The sequence below is a fragment of the Trematomus bernacchii genome, unplaced genomic scaffold (genome assembly GCF_902827165.1).
Source record: "Trematomus bernacchii unplaced genomic scaffold, fTreBer1.1, whole genome shotgun sequence".
Taxonomy (NCBI): Eukaryota; Metazoa; Chordata; class Actinopteri; order Perciformes; family Nototheniidae; genus Trematomus; species Trematomus bernacchii.
In genome coordinates this window covers 2638149-2651039 of record NW_022987342.1, presented here as the reverse complement: position 1 = coordinate 2651039, position 12891 = coordinate 2638149, and positions in this window count along the sequence as shown.

The window sequence follows — 12891 nt, the reverse complement described above, 5'->3', positions numbered from 1 at the left end:
TTGCCACCGCTGTACTTTGGCATGACAAAGAGCCAGTGTTCTGGACGTGCACGAAATCACAAAACGTCCGCAGCTAGTCACATCACGGCATAACACTTCCTCGCCTCCGCACACCCCTCCCTCCACCGCATTCTTCCATCCCCGTTTCTGTCAAAAGCCCATGATCAAATGCACTCGCTTAGATTTATATAGTTCCATTGTGCCGTGGCGACGCTTCCATTTCACCCCTCCTCTTCCCCTCCTACGCTCTCTAGCCTTTCCTCCGTTTCTCCGTCATCATGCATCTCCCTCTCACTACGGGTCTTCAGGTGAACATATGCATTTTCTCCGAGAGACGCAATGATATTCAGACTTCTCAGCTGTTTGAAAATGGCATTTGCCAGGAAAGTAAGGGCGCGCAGCAAGCACACTGGCTCTCTCCCGGTCATCTTTTTGATTGATTTACCCTGCGTGTCAGAGATTGCTGATATATGGTCAAGACGAACAGCCTCAGCATTTCCCCTGTCACTATAACAGCATAAAAAATAATTAAATTTGTCAGGCTCGGCTCTAGATTTTGTGTCCTCCAATTTGTCAATGGCCAGCACGTGAGCAAGTTTCATTAAGATTGCCCATAATGGAAATCATTTTAGTTATACAAAATGAGGTTTTCATTTGAGTCTTTTTTGCTAAAGGATTGTTATGCAGACAACATCAGCATGAAGAAGGAACATTCGAATAAAAGGAGTTCATGTTCAGTGGAGGGCACTCTTAATCTGCACTGCAGTCTGAGTGAAAGCCTGTTTTTCAATACAGAAACGCTCTGATCAGTGATATTAAAACACATGTTCTTCACTTAAAGTTTCATTTGCACTGGTTAAGAGAAGCATTCATGTCTCTTTTTTTCTTTTTGATTCCTCTAATTTTCCTCAGACTTTGAAATCCCAAGTGAACTCCACTACAAACATGTGCTTCTCGAAAATGCCCCATTTGCTTTCATGTTGTCTGCTGAAACAACATCAAAAACATCTGAAAACATCTGATCCTTATTAGGAAAGGAGAGGTAATGCACTGCACATTGATTATACCTGTAGCTTTTGGCGCCTGTTGACCTTGATATATCCACATACCAATTTATGTTGTTTGTAGATCCTCTTAAGACGTGATCTATTGCTCTACACACGAACAGATTGCCTCCGTTTAGTCAAAGCCCACTCAAAAGCGGTTGGTCAATAATACACTCACTGCAAATGGGAACCACAACACTTCAGGAATGTAGGGCTGCATGAGTTGGAAAAAAAATATCTAATTGCAATTATGTCAACTGATATTGTGATGAAATGATTGGGATGTATGAGGGATTGATCGATTCTTATTATGTATGAAAAAATATATTAAATCTTGGTCAAAAATGTTTTGTTAGGTCATACCGTTTGTAGCCAGAGACTACTCGGTTTCCACAGTACTTTATTTCTAATGGTTTTTTAAAACATATTTTGCCTTAAGTTAATATTGTGCTTACTGAGATTTGTATTCCACCAGTCAAACTACGATTTCCATAACATTTCTGTTTAATGGCTAGCTCTACAGACAACTGCAAGTACCTCATTTTTCTGGCGCTAATTAAAAGGGAGAAACCCGCTATGGCTTAACAAAGAACTTGACAAAGAAGAGCACAAACAGGTAGGTAGTCACACTAGGAACCAGATCCCCAATGGAACCTCGTTAAAAGTCAACCATCGCTTAAATAACTCTGGTATGCCATATTTTGAGGCGTGCATTCCCAGGGGGCCTCATCTTATGATCTGTTGATGCGCGTGACCTTTTTAAATCTAGTTCAAGTTGTTTGGCATACACAAATCAGATCTGTGGATGAACTACACTCCACACATGTGTTGAAGCTAAGTGTGAACATGGCTTCACATTAACAGTCTCTTCCTTTTTTTCACGTACACATACCCACACACATTTTAAAAAGCCACCTTGAACAGTTGCTAATAAATTGTGGTCGTACGCATTAATCAACCTCTGATTCCCAGGGGTTTGCCACTGCAGTCTCAGTGAAAGCAGATGCAAATTGCCTCTATTATAAAATGATGGCTAGAGCTGGCTTTGCACTCTCAGACACAGATTTCAACCGAGTAATTATCATGGAACAAAATGGGTATTTCTACCCCAAATCCTGAATATCGAAGCAATCTGAGATGGGGAAACCTATATAGTGAGTTATCCGGACAATTTTCCTGTCTTTGAGCGACTTCCGAACAAAAAGGCCATCATCAAAGCAACGCTGTGATTGAGGGCAAAATGAGAAAACAATCTGTGGCATTTAAGTGATTCTACTTTAGCAGAGAGATCTCAAGCTATGGCTGATGCAATTTCTTTCATTTGCAGGGGGGGCTTTTGAACAGCATGCCCAGAAGCGATGAAAACCGTCACTGAAAAACAAAATTGAAATACTATTTCAGGGACTCAAAGCCAAATGAAAGCTCACCAAAGTTGGCCACGCACAATTTAAACGCCTTCTCCTCTTTCTGTTTTAAAACAAACAAACTGTGTGACACCAATCATTGATTCAAGCCTAATGTGCGAAGAAGGAAGAAGCTGTTTGAATGTTGATCAAACACAACTGTACTGCATGACTTGCGAAGCTAAAAAGAAATATATTTCCACCAGCTTCAATCGGTGGCAAGAAGAGGGCTCCTCTCATTACTGCTCCCTGTGATGGGTGTGAGCACCCACTCCATGGCAGTGAGCTGTCATAGCCCAGATGATATGGGACAAAACTTCCCCTTTAATCAGGAACCATCACATCTCCTTTAATCAACTCAACTGTCCACGTCATGTCACTCTCTTCGCCGTCTGTACGCCATGTACACATAAGGATTACCTCTTCCGCAAGAATCAAAACTCTGCCTCATTAAAAACAACATCCTGGATTCAGAACAGTTGGCTGCTTTAAAACAAGACCGAATTCAAAGGAGGTTTTGGACTGTGAAAAGTACATTTACATCGGGATGAAAAATTGCCAGACTTAACCTGTTAAGCCCCAAAGACCTAATTGCCTCGTCAGAACACTAAGGGTGTGATGTTGTGAAGTTGCACTGAAATAATACTAAAGACTTGTTTTTGATTTTAAACTAATCAAATTCGAAGCTTCAAGGAGCGAAAGACATATTATTCCCCATGAAGAGCCTCAGAGGTAGAGTTTGTCCCTTCAATATGTCTTTGGAAATCTTTTTGTAACACCCCGGAGTGCATCAGGACGTGTTTGTCTTCTGCGTGTTTGCGTATTTGGAGGCGGTGATTTTCTAATCAAAGATATTTGTTTTTTGTGAAGGCTCATGTTAATTGGATGCATAAAATACAGCGATGGCTTTCATGTCTTTGTGTTTGGGCCCTTGCATTTTGAACACATTCCATTTTTCTCTCTTTTTTTTCTTTTTATGGTTGGCCACAGTGTACAATGTTTCAACCCGTGTTCTCCTTCACCACCATCTACTGTCCACAGCCATGTGGGTAGCGACAGCTGGATGTAGCGCCACTGTGGCTCTCGCGTTAAATGCAGCCATTTGTCGAGACCCTGCAGCTGCTGCAGGTGATTCAATCTCACCAGTTGCTGACTTCTCTGCCAAAGTTCAGGCCAAATCTCCATTACCACAGCAAGACCCTAATCTGCACTGCCACCTTCAAAAAGACCCTCTCCAGTCCTACAAGCATTTAAATGATAATTAACACTTAAGCCGCCAATTGTGACAGTAACCCACAAGGAGGGGAACCTGCTCTGTGCCCAACTATTTCGCTCGGAGGAAGAAAACACACTAAGGCTGACAGACAGGCTACTTTTCAGGCCCCATGAATAACAACTAGCCATGGAAAACGGCGTGGCCTCACTCAAGTAGGTGTCAGGAAGTCAAGTGGGTTTTGTGTTATCTCTTCGTACTTTCAGCTGCCTATTAGCATAGCTATTCAGACGGCACGGCCCATGGCCCACAATGGGAATAGAAAGGGGAAGGCAATCTCTCTCTCCCTCTCTTACTCCCCTCTTTATGTCTTTCACTCTTGAGTCTTTCTCTCTTCTCGCTCTCTCACTCCTTACTAATCCGCTAAGCCCCATGGGGGGCTAGAAGTCGTTGAGTTTTGAAGTGGCTTTTTGTCTTTTGGTTTTGTGTTGGGGAAAGTGGGAAGTCCACCTGCTCCAAAGAATTTCTGAAAGGTAGTGTGAGTGGACTTTGTGTGTGTGTAGTTGAGTGGGTGTCTATGCGTGCCTACGCCTTGCTGGGAAAGTTGAGCCAGGCGAAATACTCTGTGAAGTGGACAGACTTATCTTCAAGGGTAGCTTGTCATTTCTATGGGAATGAAAGTAGAAATGCCAGTTGTGTTCTTTTATTTATTTAAACTGGCTCTACATGTGTGGTATTTCTTTATTTTATGGGATTTTGTTTAATCTCTGAAGGTAGGTAGGAAGGAAGAAGAAAAGTTCATTCATTTTTAAAGACTGATCAACAATGCTTCTTTTAGCAAACAGACACAGTGGTTGTGAATTTAATTTGAAGGACTCATCACTTTTTATAGCATTTGTAAAAAAAGACAATTATAATCTACTATTATATAGCTAGTTCCCTTTTCAGAAGATTTAAAACAATACAATCGCAACAGCAATGCCTTTCTTGCATCTACTCCAACTGGTGAAATGAAAACAAGCACTTAGGCCATATGTACACGGGAACGTTTGCGTTTATGCACAGTATGCACTTTCAAAAAAGTCTTCCGTTCACATGCATTCGTTTCATTTAACGTGTCTGTTCAAACGAGACCGCTGGAAACGCTGTAGTACATATGCCGGGACTGTAAGTGGCGCTGTAACTTCCGCCACAAAATACACCAAAAGCAGCGAAGAAGACCCCGGAGCAGCCCCGCAGCAATGTTGCCATGGCTACCCTTCTGTTTAAGCCCCGCGGTGGATTTAGCAACATGTAGTAGTTCATGTAATTCTCCATGTCCACTTGTTGCTGATGGTTGTGGTAGAGGAGCTGTAGATTTTGCACTAACATCTGTAGCATGGTCGAGCTGTAGATGTTGTACTAACATCTGTAGCATGGTCAGTAGCAGTAGCACTAGCAGCAGCTACTGACAGTAGCTACTGGCCATGCTACAGCAGTGAGCAGGAGAGGTGGGGCTATCGTTATTTTTTCAGGAAATATTCATATAGAGGCGATTACACGGACTCGTTTGACCCCCCAGAGCGTTTCGTTTGCAAATCTATCCACCTTGTGGGGTCCGTTTGTTACGGCCTCGTGTAAATAATAGGTCTATACGCAAGAGAAACTATGCAGATACAAGCCGTTTCGTTCTCGTGTAAAGGGCCCCTTAGTGTTCAGCCTTTTTTTCACTGTTTTCCTATTTGTTTGATTTGCTCTGCTGAATTAAGGAGACTCCATTTTTAAAGCATTTTCAAACAAACAAAATAGCACATATAACAAAAGAAGATCGCCCGAGTGAGTTTCAGAATGGGAAAAGATGGGGATGAAGGAAATGCAGATTAAAAAAAATTCAAGCAACATTTCTAAACTTTTAAAGTGGTTCAAATCCAAGTAAATGCTGTATTTGATTAATAAATAGAAAAAAACCATGATTAAATGACCAAATACCTAAAAGAAAAATTGCAGTGCTTTTAACTAATAGGGCTGCAACTGATTTTTGTTCACAAACAATCTGCCCATCTGTTCTATTTATGTAAGCTATTTGTTGCAACTTGTCCAGAGGCAGTTATGAACCCTAGACCCGGAGCAGCTCTGTGTGGAATTTGGTGTCATGTGGGTGATTTTCATGGTCTGGTCTGTGAAGTGTTGGCTACTAGAGAGAGCCTCCTAACAGCATCTCATTTGTTCTGTGCGTGAAAGCAGAGTACATCCTCTGTCTATTAGCATTCAGTGAAGATTTTACTGCCTTTCTCTTGTACCAACCTTTTGTGAAGGTTTCTCTTTTATGTCGGAACACAAATAACACTCATTTCAGATTTGAATGGATGTAGGGAAACACCCATAACACAATTTCCAGGCAGTGACAAATTGGTGTGTAGGAAGAGGCCACAAGGTAAAGTAGAGTGACATGTATTAGTCTTATGCCAGACAGGGTTGAAAGTAAGAAAATGTTGGATATCTATTAGATAAATAACATTGATTAATCATTCGTATACCTAATAGAAACTAAACCTGGTGTATCTGAACTTCACAAACAATGGTACACCGTGTTTTTCAAATATCTTCCTAAATTGTTATGCACATATGGGATCAAATTAATGAAAAAATCAGGTTTCTGCTTTAGAAAAAAGTGTGGTTTTTCATTTGAGTCTAAAAAAACATGACATTAATGTCAGAGCTGAACTACGGTGATGTTGTTTATATGAATGCATCTTCTACATATGCACTGAGGTTTATTTCAAATGATAAAGCTCTTACACACCATTACTTCTTATGCTAGGGTGTGATGGTCTGCCTTGACCACCCATGGACAAACCCATTGGCACACCCATATTTATGAGGCTATTTTTGGTGCTTTTTCACCTTATTTGCAGATCTGTCGGGAAAAAGTACGGGAACCCACATTGTTATTTCCAAGGACTTTTTTTTCTTCTGCTTACTGTCCTCAAATTCCACACTGAGCTGGGGAAAAAGGCGTTTTAATATTTAGTCATCAAAATATGATTTGGTACTTTGCCTAGTGTGTGTGTGTGTGTGTGTGTGTGTGTGTGTGTGTGTGTGTGTGTGTGTGTGTGTGTGTGTGTGTGTGTGTGTGTGTGGTGTGTGTGTGTGTGTGTGTGTGTGTGTGTGTGTGTGTGTGTGTGTGTGTGTGTGTGTGTGTGTGTGTGTGTGTGTGTGTGTGTGTGTGTGTGTGTGTGTGTGTGTGTGTGTGTGTGTGTGTGTGTGTGTGTGTGTGTGTGTGTGTTCAAAGAAGACATGTTTCCCCAATATATTTTAGGAAATATTGTCCAATAAATGTCGATCCCATCATTGGCTCCACTGCCGTTACTCTCCAGCTCTCGACCTTTCAGCTGACCTATAGCCAGCAGCCCTCCGCCATCTTCCCACCCGGTACAATGTGTGTTCAACTGTTGCTATGTAATATTGATCCCCCCGCATCACACCCACCTTCCTCTCTGCCTCTGATGGCTTCTCAATAAGTGCATAGATCTATGATTGATTTTACCATTGGATGTCTCCTTACAGTCATTATGAGAGAATTTGCAGGGGCCATAATAGGATCTGATGGCTGTGAGTGTTCACAAATCACTTTCCCATTGAACCGAAGCTGGAATCAGAAGACTTCAGTTGAGATCATGTACCAGAGAGTACCACTCTAAATACATACTGGTATCTTTTTTCACCAATACGCAGAGTTTTTACAGGCATAAAGCTTAGTTTTTGTACCCGATAATAGAAAATGCTCTCCTTTCTCGCAAGTTCACTCCAGCTGTTCCCCTGCCTCTTCCCTTTTCATGCAGCCTCTTATTCTTTCTCCTAAATCCTCTATTCTTCACCATTCCTTCTCCCTCCCTGTGTCCCTTGCTAGCCGTGCCGTGACCTTTTTAGCGGCTGCTTAAACAGATTAGCCGTTATTAAGAGCTATGCACCGCTGATGACTCTTTCATGAGGTAGGGCTGCGGTCCCACGGGGGGGAAAGGAGATTGGAGGGAAAAGAAGCGTAAGGTTTGATGCAGACAGGAGGGGGGAAAAAGGGAAAACTATGGGCGTACAGGTAGATGTATAGGTTAGGGTGGAGCGATTTAATCCTGGGGAAAGAGCCGGATAAATAACGGAGAAAGGGCGATGTGTGAGGCATGTAATGGAGTTAGGAACTGCAGGTGACACCAAACCAGAGATAAGTGATGGACAAAGAAATGGAGGTCAAACTAAATATATAAGTACAGGAAAAGGGTTCTACTGATTCTGATTAGGGCTGCACGATTTGGGGAAATAATCTAATTGCGATATTTCTGACAGATATTGCGATTGCGATTCGAATTGTGATATTTGTTTTTAAGCGACCCAACGGAAGTTTATTGTAAAATGCGGCCATATCTCCGGCTAGGAAGGTCGTATCAACGTGCTCCCGTCTCTAGCACCCCCGCAGCCCGAGCTACGAGTGAAAGAACTAAACTTACATGAAACTTCCGTTGGGTTGGACTCACCCTGTAATAGATGTAAAACATGTGATGGAGCATCACTAACCTGACTCAGGTGGTTTGTTTCACCAAACCATCTAGGAAAGCTCCATTGGAAGCCATTTGGAAAAGTGCAGGCACTTTCAAAAATACTTGGCAGGTGATTGGATCAATCTGTCTATCACCTTCTATCATGGGCCACTTCTGATTGGTTAACAATGGCTGGTGCATGTGGAGCACAGCACTTCTGATTGGTGTGGATGACTGACACACAAGAAGAAAAAAAAAATTGCAGGCTTTGCGATTTGATAATTGCATCATTTCAATTAATTGTTCAGCCCTAATTCTGATTGAAAAGAATATAACTGGAATGAGACATTCCATAGACTCTCTCTCTAGTACACTTGCTCTCATACAAATGCTGTACAGTGCACCATGTACATTATCTTCCAATTCAACCATTGCATCGTGTTTATAAAAGGACCCCATGAGGATACATTTTATCTTAGGATACAGACTTGTGTAGGACATTTACTGTTATGTTCCTATCAAGGTTGCCATTCCTTTAACATCCTCTGCCAGCGTGTGCAAAGTTGCAAATCAGCTAGCAAAACTGATGAATGGCAATGTTGGAATTTGTTGGATTTTTGAAGTAAGCAACATTTGCTAATCAAGTATTGAATAAATTGGATTTCTGTACAACTTTAACATTTGCCTGTTGAAGCCCATTACATTTCAACACAGCTCAAGTGTGAATAAAGCCAATGATGTCTCCTAGAAATATCATAATTTGTTTTTCTAATTATGGGGAACTAAGAGGAAACATAATTGCTGCCTGGATTATGTTCCCTGGTAACCTTTTTCTACGTGGGGAAAAAGAAGAAGACATAAAGGTCTGTGACATTTATGACTCCAGAGAATGGAGTTCTGCAATAAAAGCACTTTGGTTAAGGGTAAGGAAAAAAGGTGAGCTCAGTTAAAACCTTTGTAACAAGCATACAAGATTGTGTGTTGTTCTCGAAGTCACTGTTAAACATAAAACCAAAACCCTAACCCTAAAGTGCTAAATATAGCCACAAAAACAATATAACACATGACTTGCTGCTAGCATACCTCTATTGAAAGATTTACATTGGGAAACAAAGAAATATGAAGGCAGTAGTATTAACATTAATGAATTAAAGTAGATTTAATTAAGTAGATCTATGGGTGGAATGCCACAGTGCCAACAGATAAAAACACGACTAATGCAAGTGTATATTTGATGCGTTGAGCTAATAAAGTAAAAGCGAAATAACACTTATAACAAGAAAATAAACTTCTGAAACTAAATTGTTGCCGAGAGGATCAGCATTTAATTAAATCCAATTTTTGTCGTCTTTTGTTTTCAACCAAAATTCTAATTTCCCTCATTTGAAAGTTTCCATGATGGTTCAATTGATGTGTGTTGGCCAAATGATCAAATACATTCTCATTTATCAACTCGATTGAATTTGCACACTCACATACTCACACACACACACACACACACACACGCACACGCACACACACACACACACACACACACACACACACACACACACACACACACACACACACACACACACACACACACACACACACACACACACACACACACACACACACACACACACACACACACACACACACACACACACACACACACCTCCCTATAAATTGTACTAAAAGAACGGTTCCATTCAATTTGCAGGTTTCATCGATCCCGGAAAGTAATTAGCAAGAGTTATTATAAACAGAGAATGATCTGTGTTAGTTGTTGAATCTCCGCGTGTTATCCAGCGACTCATGCATACAGCGTCACATTTAAAACTCATTTTTTATCCCTTTCTGCAGACAACTGATTTTAATAACCATACAAATTGTTCCTCATGGTTCCTCCATTTGCTTTTTTCCCCTCTCCTCTTTTATTCTTCCTGACCCAGCACCATTCATTATTCTGATGCAACAAAAATGGAGAAAGAAGAACTCAAGGTCACATTTCATCATCTGCTGTTGTGTGCCAAAGCATATTTCTTCCTTAAAACACCTTGACATTTCTGTTATAGAGCATTTTTCTCCTCTCCTGGTGAAATATGCTAGTCCGCCCGGTGTGTGTGTGTGTGCGCAAGAAAGACATAAAGTGTGTGTGTATGTGCGCCCCGGCACCTGCCTGATACCTTTATGCGTGTGAGCGTGATGTACAATCTAGTAAATTGAAGCGGCGTGGAGATTGGACTTTCGATGGATCAATAAATTGATATACAATGTTGGTTATGAGCTCTGTCAGAGGGTGTATGTCATTGTTTTATGGACTGCTTTTATAGTATTGTCTCCATCCATCCAATATCTCTCTTCCCACTGGACGCAATTAACATTTACTGACATTCTAATGAACATTTTTCTGTAATCCTCAGTGATTTTCATAATCAGTCAGGCTTACCGCAAAACAATAATAAGATTTCCCAACTGTTAAAGAGTCCCTCCACTGACTAAAGCCCCAGAATGTCAGGTGTATATATAAATAAATAATTTCCAGGTAAACACTGTAATTATCTCCAAAGATTTGAAGAAAAAACTGTCACTTTTCTCCACATTTCTTCCTGTCGAAAACACCATCATGGCATATTCCAAGGTGAGTACATGTCAAAACATTGTTACCCGTCAACGTCAACAAAAATTGCATGCTTATAAGAAAGGAAAAAAATCCTCGAACTTTATAAAGTAAATGTTGTAACTCGTGAAAGTGATGTTTTTAATTATCTCATTGCAGAGGGCTCGGCCACAGATTACAATCAGTTTGTAACCATCGGCGACAGCAATTTCGAAAGAAGCGCTGGTCATTGATGTGACAGGCTTCCTGCTAGAGGGGGCGATGCGGCCAGATTTACCCCCTCACTCTGACAACTTTAAAAGGTATCGCACATATTGTTATAATGAGGACCGGACTGGCAGTCCTCTGTGCCCTTCACTCTGCACTGCGAGACGAGAGAGGAACACATGCACACGAGGGGAAACGGATCGGTACTGTAGCCAGTATACAGGGGGTTAAAAGGAATTTGAAAATAGGATCTTAGACAAAAGAACTGAATGATGCAAGAAACCCTAAAGTCTGGAAAAGTGAGAGGTCATTTAGTCTGTAGACTGGAAGATTTATTTGTACACTTTGGACAGATGCAATATAGCCGTTTCTTTGTTTCCAGACTGCTAATCTTAGCTAACCAGCTGCTGATTATTAACTTTTGTTCTGCTGATGGACACAGAAATGTTTCTTTTAATTTGTTTTCATTGCACCTTGAATATAACAACAATTTGAATTGTAGCACATTCAAGCTAATGCAGTAGCACCTACGATTTCTTTTGGCTTATTGACAGCTAATGTACCTGCAGGATTCTTGCTTTTGGGAGTTTGTTTCTTGATGGTTGATTGTAAGTCGCTTTGGATACAAGCATCACCTCGATGAGATGTAATGTTATTTAACTGTACTATCTAAATTGTTTTAGTGTCATTTAAAGCGTTTTAGAGATCACAGGCAGACATCTAGTTCCATTATATCGAAAACAAAGCAAAACCTTTATGGCCATATCTCCAACAGTCTAGATTGCTAAATATCAAGTAACAGGTTCATATATTTTGTCAGCTTTGTGATAAACTGTCCCTTTTCACATAAAAAAGCCACAACAGCTCAACTAGTTAAAGGGATTTGCACCTATTCCATTTTCTGCTAAGAGTTTTAACAGAAGATTGCTATTATCCTAGTTTATACTGTATTACAAAGCTGGATCAAGGAGCTGGTTAACTTGGCTCAGAATAAAGCCTGGAAACAATAATATAGCTAACCTTGTTATTTTTCTACAGTTTTTGCAAACAAATGCATAGATACAGTATAATGTATTATTCAGTGAGATTCAAAGGCAATAGTAGTCCAATAGCTGTTTCCAGTCTTTATGCTAAGCTAAGACAACCAGCTGTTCGCTATAGCATCATATTGACTTGATGGTAGCGATATCAATCTACTCCTCTAACCCTCTTAAATATGGGAAAAAGGTGTGTTTTCCAATAAGTCAAACCATGCCTTTAACGTATTAAGCCAGATTCTTTCCATCAATGTATTCACTTAATGTAAGGATTTGGTAGCGTTTAACACATAAACCCAAGCAAATTTAACAAGTTCTACTGTTAAATAGAAAATGCAAAACACTGTTTTGAATATCAACAAGCAATTAAGTATGCATTTGTGTCTCAGCTGCCTAAATTGGCACAACAGAATCAGCAGGAACACAAAACTAAAACAAAACATCAACAAATGAGCCCCACAGCCGAGACCCTGTAAAACTAATGAGCATGTTTTGAAAATGCATGTCCAGTGTGGACTGCTCAGCTAGCAGTCGCTACTGATATTTAAGTTAGGTAGAATCCACTAGTGACTCATTGTGTCTCCATAACGGCATACTATGTACAGCTTAACAGCTTACAAACAGTTTTAAGATATCATTAATGTCAATAGCCGGCAATCTCAGGGGCGTGATAATGAGCCACCAACAAAAAGCCGGGTAAATAATGTCGGAGGAGAACCTGGCTTGCTGTGCTTGAACACTGCTGAAAATACACTGTCATTTCAGATTGGGAACACAAACAAAACATTGTCTCCCTGGCCAATGTCCAATTTATCTGAGCACCTGTTGTTAAAAAGGAAAGTGTATTATTTTTCCTTTGTCTTGATTTTCTT